Below are 12,050 nucleotides of genomic sequence, written 5' to 3' on the forward strand. Positions count from 1 at the left end.
GGAAGCTCCGCTGAGAACGGGTCGTCCGCTGCGGCGAAGCGGAGACCCTTTTCGGAAAACCACAGGCGGCAGAAGCCTGTGGTCTCGGGACCCGGCAGGCGCCAGGAGCAGCCCCCAAAACGTTGAAGGAACCCCGTAAGGGGCTCCGGATCGCGGAGGGGGTAGCGGCGCTGTGGGTCGTTTCGCAGTCAACGGAGCGAAGCCGCGCTGCTGCTGCCGGTGAGCGCTGACCTCTCTTCCTGAAACTTCTGATTCGGAAAGCAACAACCCGTGAGTATTAAGGACTTTACAAAATTTTGAGACCCAAAAACATTGAATTTGGCTGAAAGCGGAGTGACGAAAAACAGGAAGTCCGTCTTCTGCTGACACTGAACTTCAAAGTAAAGAGCTGGAGGAGTGGAGGCAAAGAGTGACTTTTAACTTAACTGATCTGGGCACCCATGGAAATTATTTTTAAGCAGAATAAGGACTTTAAGCAACTGATTTTATGACTTTTATTTGGACTGTGATACCTTTCGTCTATTTGGATTACAACTTAAGCAAGAAACCCAGGTGCTGGAACTGCCTGAGTAACTGAGCAGCCAGCCTGCAGGGTTGGATACTTTGAACTTAAACTTTGAAACAATCTGAGGGAGTTTGGACTGGCTACTTTGAAGCACTTTTTGGAATACCAGTAAGCACTGTCTGAAACACTGTGGCTTTTTAAATACTAACTCTGCTAAAACCTATCTTATTGAAGGTTCCTGGACATTAAATTAGATCTTATTAATTTTATTGGAATTGATCTCTTCCCTAAAGACATTTTAAGCTCCCCCTAGAGGATTTGGGATTTACAGCAGTGACATTGTTTTACTTTCCTTTTCCCGGCCTCCTGTTTGACTGTTACCATCTGGGCCGTTGTTTTCTCATGGGAACAACTCAGCTTGACCTTGACTTTTAGATAACTTTGGAATGAGTGGCGCAAGAAGAAGGGCAGCAAGAACCAGACAAACAACCTTAACAACTTTAACCGCAGCCTCTCAGGCACGCAGATCATCTGTGCCTACTTTGCCTTCTGAGGAAGAAGCTGCTTCTCTGCCACGGGCAGGGGAGGGAGAAACTGAGGAATTACAATTGGAAGATATGGCCTCAGGAGCAACTGGCTCTATTTTAGAGAAAATTCTTGAAAAATTGGAATCTTTGGATAAAAAAGTCGACCAGCAAACAGCTAAAATCTATCAAAACACAGAATGTTTAAATAGATTAACTGGACAAGTTGCACAGAATGTACAAGCAATTGGAGAACTGAAGGAGGCTGCAGGTGAAAATCGGAAATTGGCTGAGGATACCAGCCAAAGACTGGGAAATTTAGAAAAAGAGGTAAGACCACTCAGTAAACAAGTAGGTGAACATCAGACCTATCTTTCCATGATAGAACTGCGGAACAGGGAGACCAACTTAAGGATAAGGTCAGTACCAGAAGCGGAAGAAGGTAACCTAGCTGAGTTTTTGACTAAAGAATTTTCCAAGTTTTGGAACCTAGAGGAAAAAGATTTCAAAATCATATCAGCCTTCAGGCTTGGAAGACTTATAAAGAAAGAGAAGCCCAGAGACTGTTTAATAACATTGAGATCAAAGGAGGAAAGGGACAAGATTTTGGGCCTGCATTACGGAAAGTCACTGGATATCTTGGACAAAAGAATTGAAATCTACAAGGATATTCCTAAACAACTGCTGGACCTTAGATCTGACTATTTGGAACTAGTAAGACTGTTGAGGAGCAACTCAATCATCTTCAGGTGGGATTTTCCTCAAGGATTATCTTTCACTTTTAGAGGGAAGAAGATTAAAATCAGAACACTGGAAGATAGAGACAAGTTTCTGATCGCGTATGGAGAGGACCTTCAAAAAGGACTTGAACTACCCTCGGGGCCTAGAGCACCAGAGGTACCTGCACCCTTGGATCCTGAAGATCCAGCAAATAAGGTACCACCCCCAGAAAAATAACCAGATTTATTCAGGATGTCTCTGCAACTTTTGAGCTGGAATATAAATGGCTGTAACATCCCGGAAAAAAGGAGGAAAATTTTTCATATATTAAAAAGGGAACAATTGGACATTATTTGTTTACAAGAAACACACATGACTAGGCTCCACAGAAAAGTGTTAATAAATAAAAGACTTGGCCAGGAATTTATATCTTCAGACATAGTAAAGAAGAGAGGAGTGGTGATATATGCAAAAGAGAGCCTGTCACCTAAATTTTTATTTAAAGATGAAGATGGAAGAATTCTGGCAATCGAAATACAACATCAAGGAGAGAAGATTCTGATATTAGGAATTTATGCACCAAATGAAGGGAAATCGGAATTTTATAAGAAGTTGCATGAGATCATGCTGGACTATCTGGACTATGACAACATCATCATGATGGGAGATATGAACGGGGTCGTATCAACTAACATGGATAAGTCACAAAGCCAAAATGTCACAAAAGACGGCAGACTACCAAAGACCTTTTTTGAATTGACAGACAATATGGACTGGATTGACATCTGGAGAACGAAGAACCCCTTGGGAAAAGAAGGAACATTTTTCTCTGAAGCCCAGCTGACTTGGACAAGAATCGACCAAATATGGATAACTAGAGGTTTGGCACCCAAGGTCAGAAAGGTGGAAATCTGCCCAAAGACCTGCTCCGACCATAACACACTGAAAATGGACATGATACTATTACCAACCGGCTCCTTTAGATGGAAGATGAATGACAATTTGTTTAGAGATCAGGAGATTATTAAGAAGGCCCAGAAAGCTTTGAAGGACTACTTTGAGATAAATATGAACACTACGGTGGAAAAAAGAACTATTTGGGATGCAAGTAAAGCTGTGATGAGGGGGTTCTTGATACAACAGAATGCCGTAAAGAAAAGGATACAAAACGACAGAAAAGATAAGATTTTGGAGAAAATAAAAGAATTAGAGAAGAAGTTAAGATCAAATCCGAAGTCACAGCCGATTTTGAGAGAAATCAAACTCCATCAAGCACAATATTCCAAACTGATAAATCAGGAAATAGAGTGGAAGATTAAATTAATGAAACAAAAAACTTTTGAATCGGCAAATAAATGTGGGAAACTGCTAGCTTGGCAGTTGAAGAAGAGACAAAAAATAAATACAGTTACAAATCTGGAAATTGAAGGAAGAAACATTCAGAACCCCACGGAGATCAGAAAGTGTTTCCAGAAATATTTCAAAAAATTATATACTCAAGGGCCGCAGGACGAGGTTGAGATTAAACAATTTTTGGAGAAAAATGGACTTAAAAAATTGTCACAAGAAAATAGATCACTCCTGAACAGCAAAATAACACGTCAATAGATTGAAAAAGCCATTCAGAACATGCAACTGGGCAAATCTCCAGGGCCAGATGGGCTGACCTCCAAGTATTATAAGACATTAAAAGACTACTTGATACAACCACTGATGGAGGTCAGCAATGAAATTATGGAGGGGAAGAGGGCGCCGGAATCGTGGAAGGAAGCATTTATCACATTGATACCTAAATCGGAGTCTGAAAAGACACAACTCAAGAACTACCGTCCCATCTCCCTTTTAAATGTGGATTACAAAATATTTGCAGATGTTTTGGCAAGTAGACTTTAAAAAGTTCTAAATGAAGTAATTCATAAAGACCAGGCAGGCTTTCTCCCAGGTAGACACATGTTTGCTAATACAAGGAACATTATTGACATCTTGGAACTTTTGCAAACAGACATAAATACAAAAGCAGTGTTAATCTTCATAGATGTGGAGAAGGCCTTTGATAATATCTCTTGGAAATTTATGAAGGGAAATTTAAAAGAAATGGGAGTGGGTCGGGGTTTTGAGAATGGGATTGATGCAATATATTCAGAACAAAAGGCTAAATTGATAGTTAACAATGTGGTTACAGAAGAGTTTAAAATTGAAAAAGGAACACGACAAGGCTGCCCGATTTCCCCTTTGCTATTTATATCGGTTCTGGAGGTGCTCTTGAATATGATTAGAGGGGACCGGTTGGTGGAAGGGATTCAGGTCGGAGCGAAACAATACAAACTTAAAGCTTTTGCAGATGACCTAGTTCTGACCCTGCAGGAGCCAGAATCGAGTACAAAAAGAGTATTACAATTGATTCAAGATTTTGGTCGGGTGGTGGGATTTAAACTAAATAAACAGAAAACTAAGGTGTTGGGAAAAAATCTGACAGATACAGAGTCAGAACGGTTTCAGAGAGAAACAGAACTAACTGTGGTGAAAAAAGTAAAGTACCTAGGGGTAAATATAACAGCAAAAAATCTGAGTCTATTTAGGGATAACTATGAAAAATGTTGGTCTGAAATTAAGAGAAACTTGGACAGTTGGACAAAATTGAAGCTTTCTTTGTTAGGCCGAATTGCTGCTATTAAGATGAATGTATTGCCAAAGATGTTGTTTTTGTTTCAAACATTGCAGATTGTGGACAAGACGGAGTGCTTCCGGAAGTGGCAGAGAGACATATCTAAATTTGTCTGGCAGGGCAAAAAGCCCAGAATTAAGTTTAAGATACTAACTGATGCGAAAGAAAGAGGGGGCTTTGCCCTGCCAGACTTAAAGCTGTACTATGAAGCCGCAGCTTTCTGCTGGCTAAAAGACTGGCTACTTCTCGAAGACACTGATGTACTGGACCTGGAAGGTTTTAACAATGCTTTTGGTTGGCATGCATACTTATGGTATGATAAGGTTAAGATCAATAAGGCCTTTAAGAACCATATTGTCAGGAAAGCAGTATTTAATGTCTGGACAAAATACAAAGACTTATTGGAAAACAAAACTCCGAGGTGGCTTTCACCTCTGGAAGCTAAGGCCCGAAAAAGACCCAATATGGAGGCCAAATGGCCAAAATATTGGGAAATATTAGAAAAAGATGGAGATAATTGGAAATTGCAGAGTTTGGAGAAAATGAAGGATAAAGTGCGAGACTGGTTACATTACGCTCAGATTAAAGAAGTCTTTAAAAATGATAAAAAGTTAGGGTTCCAGGTGGAGAAATCGAAGTTGGAAACAGAACTGTTAGAACCAAAGACTAAGGTATTATCAAGAATGTATAACCTGCTGTTAAAATGGAATACACAAGACGAAATGGTTAAATCGGCTATGATAAAGTGGGCTCAGGACATTGGGCATAACATTATGTTTGAGAACTGGGAAAGGTTGTGGACCACTGGGCTGAACTTCACTGCATGTAATGCTCTGAAGGAAAATGTAATGAAAATGATATATAGATGGTACATGACCCCAGTTAAACTTGCCAAAATATACCATTTGTCTGATAATAAATGTTGGAAATGTAAAGAAAATGAAGGAACATTCTTTCACCTCTGTTGGACCTGCCCTAAAGTGAAGGCCTTCTGGGAAATGATATATAATGAGTTGAAAAAGGTATTTAAGTATACCTTCACTAAGAAACCAGAGGCCTTCCTTCTGGGTATTGTCGGCCAGAAGGTGCTAAAGAAGGATCGAACATTTTTTATGTATGCAACAACGGCAGCAAGGATACTCATCGCTAAGAGTTGGAAAACTCAAGATCTACCCACACTGGAAGAGTGGCAGATGCAGCTGATGGACTATATGCAACTGGCCGAGATGACTGGTAGAATCTGAGACCTGGGAGAAGAGAGGGTTGAAGAGGACTGGAAGAAATTTAAGATTTATTTACAAAAATATTGTAATTTGGTTGAATGTTAAGAAGGATGCTAGATCACAAATAATTGTCCACCACTGAATTAGATCTGAATTTGACGATAAGTGAGATTAAGGAAAATATAAACCTTTTGGAGAACTGCTAGATTCTATTTAAATGAGCGGATATAAGATTGTAAACAAGATGGTAATTTGCTTGGAAAAAATTTTTTAACGATGTAAGTGGGAGCGGGAGACGTGAGGGAGTCCAAAGAAGTGACAAAATTATGTTATGATATAAGTAATGTTGTTTATTATTTATGCATTTGTATTCAAAAAACTTTAATAAATATTTATTAAAAAAAAGAGAGAAAGCAACTCTCTTCAAAATGAACCTTTGCATCCCAATGCCTTCATCACATGAGCTAAGGTTACAACACTCACATGTTAGCTACCAGAGAACAACAATCAGTTAGTGTGTAATTTGAGGAGAAAGGAACAGAGAGGTTTTTTGTCTTTCTTACTTCAGGCCTTGCACATAGCAGGAAGCCATTCAGACAAACATACAGAAGACTTCTTCAGAACTACACAGCCAATCAGAGCATATGCTACCTCAGTAAGGATCATGCCACTCTGCTTTATTGTTAAGTAACACCTTCTCCTCCCCCTCTTGGTTAGCTGACTTAACAGAACTAGCCCTCAATCAAACACAATTATCTTGACTGTTGCACTTCTAACAGGAATGCGTGTGTGGGCTATATGTGCATGAGAGTGCTATTTTATTCTTTGCCCCAGGGAGCAAAATATTTAGGGCTGGCCCTGAACAAGCTCATCACTGATCACTCCTGCCTAAACTGTGACTTAGTTTGGACACAGGATGAAGCCACAAACGTATGTGAACTCCGGGGCTGGAAGCTGGATATACACCTTCTCTCCTTCACTGTGTGGATGCAATCTCAGAATTACAGCTGCAACAGGCTGCTGTCTCAGGCATAAAGCAGTCTGTCCGCAGGTGGCCAGTACTCCTTAGTTCATTCTCCAATGAAAATGAAGAAACTGTTTCTCTGTTTATATCAAACACCTGCAGAATATATCAGGGCAAGGCCTCAATATCTCCCAGCCATTTCGCAAGCACAGTTCTTTCATCATATCTGTACATCTCAACACTCTTCAGTCAGTCTGCATTTTTATTTCACTGGGCAGGTGGTCTGCTTCTCCCTTAGACCTAGCAATAACTTGGAAACAGATGAGAGTGAGGTTTCCTCCCTTACTGCGGTCTCCTCTGCAGAGAATCCAAAGCATATTCATCGATAAGTTGGTAAAATATAAAATCCTCTGTAACAGCTTCAGAACCGCAAGACTGAGTGAACTGTGAAGAATCAATAGCCTCATTTTATTTTTCTGCTGCCTATATGAACATGAACCGTCAGCCTACAAAAGGGAATATCCTTTATGCTTTTTCTGAACATCACAAGGAAAGTCTTCTCGCCCCCTCCCAATGGGGCAGCAGAAATATTTTTGAGATACTTGTCCTGCAGACCTCAACACATTATCTGAGCATATTCCCCCGTGATATCTGTGATTTCTGAGGCAGCGATAAAGAACAGCGGGCTTATTATTTCTTTTGCTGGGCAGTCTGGCTCCCAATACTTCATGGCTCTATCCCAGGATGCTCCTGTCATATTGGGGAAAGATAACAACAATAATGGTTACTATTTACTTCATTTACGAAGTGCTTCCCATGAAGCATCTCCAACGCAGAAAGACACAGGCTGAGATAAAGATCTCCACTTAAAAGGCTTGTTGAAAAAGGAAGGTCTTCAAAAAGCAATGCTAAAATAAGGTCTTTTGAGTGCTTACACTGGAAAGACAATAGAGATAGTGCCTGTCGGGTGCGTAATGAGGGTAGATGCCTGTTAAAGGCCTTGCTCTCAAACTGTATGGAATGGGCCTCCTGATAAGACAGTATCTGCAGGAGGCCCTCTCCTGCAAAGCACAGTTGATCAGTTCAGCATATAAGGGATGAGATTGTTTTTCAGGTATCCTGGTGACAAGGGGTTTGGACTTTGTACATCAAAACCAGCACATGGAACTTAGCCTGGTAGCTAATTTGACAGCCAGTGCAATTCTTTTAGCAGTCGTGTGTTGTGACGGTAATATCCTGTCCCAGTGAGCAATCAAGCTGCCTCATTCTGCACTAGCTGCAGCTTGCAGGTCAGCCACATAGAACACACTGTAGTAATCCAATCTGGAGGTTCATATGGGAGCCAAAGGTCATACATCTCAACTGTCCTGATTAAATCAAGGAATTCCATTTTTATACTCCAGGCTGTTGCACAAGAGCATGGTGCCTAAAAATGCATGCTTGTTTGGGGGCTCTGTACTTTCACACATGTCACATGGCTCACCTGGAAGGGTCCTGGTTTTTGGCTGTGACATGCTGGAAGGTTTGAAAGTTGCCAATTCAAATTAAGGAGCTTCTGCCCCAGATGTTGGGGGGTTGAAAGTTAGTTTTTACACACCCTGACATAATTTTCCATTATTTTTAATTCTGCTTTTTAATCTTCCACACTTTTAAATTTTTTACTGTTTGCACCCTTTCTTTCCTATCACGAGCATTTGGCCCTCAGAAGGTCATGCAGAATGGACTGTGACCCTCTGGTTGAAAACATTTCCAGACCCCTCATATAGAGGTTGACAGAAAGGCAGTCATATTGGTTTTCTTTTCTTTCTTTTAAACAATCTTCTCATATCTATGCTGTGGTGAAACTGGTTGTGGGTTTGGCCCTGGAAGCCAACATATTTGAAGAACGAAAATCTTTCAGAAAGACACTTCCAGTTTAGAGCTCCTGCTTTATTAATAGTAAGCTTTAAGGTCAGTTGCATATGCATAATTCTTTAATTACCACAGATGGTGATTCTTCACTTCAGCTTAATATCCAGAAATATAGCATGCATTTGCTGAAATGAACCCAGCACTTAACAGATAATGGAATGTGTGGAAAGCTGCCAGCTTCACTAGACCTGCTGAGTTTCTTCTCTTCAGATGCCATTTCCCTTGCTTTCAGGAAGTTTTTGATTTGGCTCGATTGCCAGAGAGAAATGATTTGTGTCAGGAAGTGGGGGGAGCTAGAAAGGAAGGAAAGTGAAGGTGTCTTATCCTGTTCTGATATGGGGGGGCAGTTTTCTCTCTTAAGACATCTAAATAGGTACAGTGGTACCTCTGGTTATGATCGCTTCTGGTTACGAACGCTTCAGGTTACAAGCTCTGCTACCACGGAAGTAGTTGCTCCTGGTTGTGAACTTTGCCCCAGGATGCAAACGGAAATTGCACACCAGAGGTGCGCGCACAGCAAGAAGCCTTGTTAGCAAAAGCCTGCCTCAGAATAAGAATGGTTTCAGTTTAAGAATGGACCTCCGGAACAAATTAAGTTCATAACCAGAGGTACCACTGTACTACTAAAGTTACTTTTCACCCTATTCTTTGATTATAGTAGACAGACACACACACACAAACACACACACAGAGAGAGAGAGAGAGAGAGAGAGAGAGAGACAGAGAGAGAGATGACTTACTTGTCAGAGATGCATTGTACGGAGAATCCTGTGACAAGCAGAGATGACCTTCAGAGTCATCCCAATTCTAAAATGCTATCCTATTGATTTGTACAGCCAGTGGGCATACGTTGAAAACAACACAAATTAGACAACATCTTTTCCTGTGTCAAATGTCTCCTTAATGGTTCCATAGGCAACCAGATCACAACATAACCTGAACTTTCAAAACTGGTTCAGAAGAAGGAGTTGTTGTCATGATCTGAGTTTTCATCCATTCATTCAGAACCAGTTCAATATGTGCAAATTCACTGGAAAAGTCAACAGCCATGAAATGGTAATGTCAATCAGTTCTCAGGGTCTGTGAGTCTCTTTGTTAAAGTTGGGCCGAATGCTAAGCTTCAGGAGGTTCTTATGTAATCCTCCACCCATAGTGTGCTGGCTATTTATGTGCAAGGATAAAACACTGCAGAGTGAAAGAGCCAGTAGTGGTGCAATGGGCCTTGTATTGCAGACATCTACCCACCAGAAACTGGCGTGTGAAAATGGCAGCCAATGTGAAAGTATTTGTTTATTTAATTGATTTGTATCTTGTCCTTCAACTTGAAGGTTCTCAGGTATACAACAATTCATAAAATACACGCATCTATATAAAGGGCACAAATCTAGCAGTGAATGTAAAACAGAATTTTAAAAAAGAAAAAAGAAAACAAATGCCAGAGACTCCAGCAGCAACTTAGATCTTATATTACTTGATGTTTACTTCCCTTGGAACCCTTTCAGGGTCTGTGGATGCCCCATACACAGTACATTTCTGCAAGTGGAGATGGGCAAAAAAAAAAAAAAAAGGCACAGTGGCAAAGAAAATGTGCAATCTGCAACTCGCATAACATTTGCAATCTGGGATCATTTCATGGAACCGGCCAAACTTCAAAGGCCTTCCACAAGCATTTGTTCACACTGCTGGTAATCTCCTCATTGAAGTAGCCTGTGCCCATAGAAGGCATGGCAGGAAAATTATTTACTTTCAAAACTCTATAGACACTCTAGCTAAATAGGCCTTCAAGGCAGCTTACAATAAAATCTGCATCAACAGGAGGAATAATTTTTTTTAAAAAAAAAATCCAAGTACAAAAAAGTTTTTAAACAAAACAGCAGCAGCCAAGCCAGGAGCAAAGTTAAAAACAGACCTTAACACATATCAGCCATCCATCCCAAAAGCTTTCTGGAACAGTAACAAGGTTTTGCCATCTTCCTGAGGAGCAGAACTGAACAAGCCTGGCAAACTAGCCTAGGTAATCAATCTAAAGCAAGGTTGCCATATCCACAAATGTCATGCTTCCTGTATTAACCTGTCTTCCGTCCCAAGATTGAGGTATTCAGGGAAGATCCTCAACTGATGATTTAAGCACGTAGGGGAACACAAATTATCAAAACAGATATTGTAGTCGGAAAAGGTTCAGAAAGGGGCAGCTGAAATGGTCAAGGGAATGGAGAAACTTGCCTATGAGAAACTGTTGCAGCATTTGAGACTTTTTAGTTTAGAGAAAAGGCAAGCGGAAGGTGACATAGCAGAAGTTTAGAAAATTATGCATGGCATGCAGGAAGTGGACAGAGAAATGTTTTTCTTCCTCTGTTATAACACCAGAACTCACTATTAAGCTAAATGGTAAACGATTCCGGACAGAAGAAAGAAAGTACTTCTCCATGCACTGCATAGTTAAACTTTCATTGCCACATGAGGCAGTGATGTCTACCAACATGGATGGCTTTAAAAGATGATTAGGAACATTCATGGAGGAGAAGGCTATCAATGGCTACTAGCCATGAGCAGCTATACTCTGCCTCCACAGTATGAGGCTCAATACGATTTCCTGGAAACCCCAGGTGGGAAGAGTGGCCTGCCGCTTATATCTTGCTTGCAGGTTTCCTTACGGCTGGCCACCGTAAGAGCAGAGTGATGGACAGTGTGGGCCATTGGCTCCCCCATGTATATTGGACCTTGATCATTGTCCAGCTTAAATTGGTTCTGGAAACTGCCTGGAAGCTAGTTGCCTCAGAATTTGTATAATGTAATCCTCCAATACTTGGCACCAGTTACTAAATGTTTCACCCATATTCTGATGTCTCCAAACACACTTCAAAGGCAGCCCCTGAGAGAGTGCATTACAGTACAGTGGTACCTCGGCTTAAGAACTTAATTTGTTCTGGAGGTCCGTTCTTAACCTGAAACTGTTCTTAACCTGAAGCACCACTTTAGCTAATGGGGCCTCCTGCTGCCGCTGCGCCACCACTGCACGATTTCTGTTCTCATCCTGAAGCAAAGTTCTTAACCCAAGGTACTATTTCTGGGTTAGCGGAGTCTGTAACCTGAAGCGTCTGTAACCCAAGGTACCATTGTAGTCCAAACAGGAAGTTACTTGAGCATGTGTGACACTGGGGTGCATGAGATATTGGATGAGATGTTTTCTCATCCTTTTCAGCCCCTTGGCAATAATCTTGCTTCAGAAGGCAGAGGGGAGCCTGAGAAAGGGAGAGAGCACAACAGAGATAGTAAATACTCAGTGGCTGATGAGCCGTGACATTTATATATACCTGAATTAAGTTTGCTCGCCATGCACTGTATGCAGTGTCAACTGTGGAGGGGATTCTTCCCCCACAGTCCTCTCACCCACCCACAAAAGCAAGCGCTCTTGAGCACAAGGTGTGGGACATGAGAAGCACTTGGGAGGTACGGCAATGGATGGGTCTAAATGATCTTAAATTCTTAATAACTCACAGGTTGCTATGTCATCAGCAGAACAGCAGTAGAGGGGGGG

Source organism: Podarcis gaigeae (genome assembly GCF_964106915.1).
Source record: "Podarcis gaigeae genome assembly, chromosome: 3".
NCBI lineage: Eukaryota > Metazoa > Chordata > Lepidosauria > Squamata > Lacertidae > Podarcis > Podarcis gaigeae.